Below are 3,636 nucleotides of genomic sequence, written 5' to 3' on the forward strand. Positions count from 1 at the left end.
TTTTTTTTTTTTTTGAGATGGAGTTTCACTTTTTCTCCCAGGCTGGAGTACAGTGGTGCGATCGCAGCTCACCACAATCTCCGCCTCCCAGGTTCAAGCGATTCTCTTGCCTCAGCCTCTTGAGTAGCTGGGACTACAGGGGCCGCCACCAAGCCCGGCTAATTTTTTTGTATTTTTTAGTAGAGACGGGGTTTCACTGTGTTAGCCAGGATGGTCTCGATCTCCTGACCTCGTGATCCACCCACCTCGGTCTCCCAAAGTGCTGGGATTACAGGCTTGAGCCACCGTGCCCAGCCTCTTTTTTTTTTTTTGAGATGGAGTTTCACTCTTTCTCCCAGGCTGGAGTACAGTGGTGCGATCGCAGCTCACCACAATCTCCGCCTCCCAGGTTCAAGCGATTCTCTTGCCTCAGCCTCTTGAGTAGCTGGGACTACAGGGGCCGCCACCAAGCCCGGCTAATTTTTTTGTATTTTTTAGTAGAGACGGGGTTTCACTGTGTTAGCCAGGATGGTCTCGATCTCCTGACCTCGTGATCCACCCACCTCGGTCTCCCAAAGTGCTGGGATTACAGGCTTGAGCCACCGTGCCCAGCCTCTTTTTTTTTTTTTGAGATGGAGTTTCACGTTTTCTCCCAGGCTGGAGTACAGTGGTGCGATCGTAGCTCACCACAATCTCCGCCTCCCGGGTTCAAGCGATTCTCTTGCCTCAGCCTCTTGAGTAGCTGGGATTACAGGCGCCTGCCACCACAGCCGGCTAATTTTTGTATGTTTAGTAGAGATGGGGTTTCGTCATGTTGGCCAGGCTGGTCTGGAACTCCTGACCTCAGGTGATCCGCCCGTCTCGGCCTCCCAAAGTTCTGGGATTACAGGCTTGAGCCACCGCGCCTGGCCTGAAATGCACAAGTCTTAAGTGAGCGACACATGCAGACACTGGTACAAAACGAACCCTCATCAAGACACGGAACGATTTCCTTTGTTCCAGAAAGTTCCCCCAGCCCCCTTCCCAGTCACTCTGACCCTACTCACCGAGAGGCAACCACTGTTCTGATTATTTTTGCTACCATATGCTAATTCTGTCTGTTTGGAAAATCATCTAACTGAACTCATACAGTACGTCCTTCTTTGTGTCTGACACTCAGCACAGTAATTTTGAGACCTACACGTATTGTGCATGCGTTATTAGCTTGTGCCTTTCCACTGCTAAATGGTATTCCATTCTGTGGCTATATGACATATCTTGATCCATTCACCTGTTGACAGGCATGCAGGCTGTTTCTAGCCTGAGGCTATTATGAATAAAGCTGCTGTAAACAGTCTTGCACAATTCTTAGTGTGGATACATATTTTCCTTTCTTTTGGGTAGAAGAATTGTTGACCGGGTGCAGTGGTTCACGCCTGTAATCCCAGCACTTTGGGAGGCCAAGGTGGGCAGATCATGAGGTCAGGAGTTCGAGACCAGCATGGCCAACATGGTGAAACCCTGTCTCTACTAAAAATAGAAAAATTAGCTGGGCGTGGTGGTGCACGCCTGTAGTCCCAGCTACTCGGGAGGCTGAGGCAGAAGAATCACTTAAATCCAGGAGGCAGAGGTTGCAGTGAGCCAAGATCGCACCACTGCACTCCAGCCTGGGTGACAGAGTGAGACTCCGTCTAAAAACAAAAAAAAAAGAGTAGAATTGTTGGGTCATGGGATAGGTGTGGGCTTAGATTTGTAAGAAGCTGCCAGGCCTTTTCCTAAAGGGTTTGTACCCTTTACTCTCTCATCAATAATGTATAACAGTCAGGTGCTTTATTCCTGGAATCTGTGGATCTCAGGCCTGCTTTGGGCTGTCGGTATTTCACTGTGGTTGAATGCAGCTCTATTAGTCAGATTTGTCCAACGAAAGAAAACCAAAGAGCTATAGAGAGAGATACCAGCGGAGATTTATTATGAGAACTTTTCTTACACAATTCTGGAGGCTGAGAAGTCCCACGACATGCTGTCTATAAGCTGAAGAACTAGGAAAGCTGGTGGTATCATTCAGTCTGAGGCTAAAGGCATGAGGACCAGGAAGTTCGTTGTCCTAGGGCAAGAGAAAATGGATGTGCCAGTTAAGAAAACACAGTGAATTCGCCCTTCCTCTGCTTTTTGTTCTATTCAGGCCTCCAGCAGATTGGATGATGCCCGCCCACATTGGTGAGGGAGAACTTCTTTACTCAGTCTACTGATTCAAATGCTCACCTCTTCCAGAAACACCCCCACAGACACATCCAGAAATAATGTCTTACCAGCTATCTGGGCATCCCTTAGGCCAGTCAAGTTGATGCATAAAATTAACCATGACATCAGCTTATTTAATAAACTGGCTATATCTGCATATTTGCTCATTTGCCTAATGAGTTATCTCTATCATGCTCTGTGAAAGCATACATTTTCATTCGTTTAGTTCACTGCTGAATTCCCAGGGCCTAGAACAGTGCCTGGCACCTAGTCGCTGTCCAATAAATACATACTTGGGGAATGAACAAACCAATGAATGTACGGATTCTTTTTTATTATTAATAGATCCCAGGGCTTACTGAACACAGTCTGGCAGCTATTAAACATTTAATCGAAAGAAAGGAGGGGAGAAGGAAGGAAGAAGGAAGGTAGGAATGAAAGAAAGAAGGAAGGAGGGGCCGGGCGCGGTGGCTCAAGCCTGTAATCCCAGCACTTTGGGAGGCCGAGACAGGCAGATCACGAGGTCAGGAGATCGAGACCATCCTGGCTAACACGGTGAAACCCCGTCTCTACTAAAAAATACAAAAAACTAGCCGGGTGAGGTGGCGGGCGCCTGTAGTCCCAGCTACTCAGGAGGCTGAGGCAGGAGAATGGCGTGAACCCGGGAGGCAGAGCTTGCAGTGAGCTGAGATCTGGCCACTGCACTCCAGCCTGGGCGACAGAGCGAGACTCCGTCTCAAAAAAGAAAAAAAAAAAGAAAGGAGGAAGGAGGGAAGAAAGGAAGGGAGGAAGAAAAGGAGGAAGGAGGGAAGGAAGGAAGGCAGGAAGGAAGGAAAAAAGGAAGAGAAGGAGGGAAGGAAGGAAGGAAGAAGGAAGGGAGGGAGGAAGGAGGGAAGGAAGGAAAGAAGGAAAAAAGGAAGAGAGGGAGGAAGAAGGAAGAAAGGAGGAAGGGAGGGAGGGATGGAAGAAGGAAGGAAGGAAAGAAGGAGGAGGAGAAAGGAAGAAAGGAAGGCCAGAAGGCAGGAAGGGGGAGGCAGGGAAGGAGGGAAAGAGGAAGGAAGGAAGGAAGGAAGGAAGGAAGGAGAGGAAGAAGGGAGGGAGGGAGGAGGGAGGAGGAGGGAAAGATCATAAGGATGACTGAACATCTGAAGGCTGAACAGCTTTATCTATTATGCCTTTCTGGTCATTTCCTTATCTTTCTTGTGAATTCATTCACTTTCTTTGCTTTTCCTCCTATTGTGGGAGATATGTCACTGTGGTAATTTTTAAAAAATCATACAGCCATCCCACCAATAATTCGGCTACACGGTTAAGCACTTAGCTCAGCAAACACTTCCCGCGCGTTCACTCAATCTCGCAATCAACACTGTGGAATTAGTTAAGGTTACTGTCTCTCTTTTTTTTCTGAGACAGATGTTCACTCTCGTTGCTCCAGAC

Source organism: Rhinopithecus bieti, unplaced genomic scaffold, assembly GCF_001698545.2.
Source record: "Rhinopithecus bieti isolate Rb0 unplaced genomic scaffold, ASM169854v2 scaffold_56979, whole genome shotgun sequence".
In the NCBI taxonomy this organism is placed as follows: domain Eukaryota; kingdom Metazoa; phylum Chordata; class Mammalia; order Primates; family Cercopithecidae; genus Rhinopithecus; species Rhinopithecus bieti.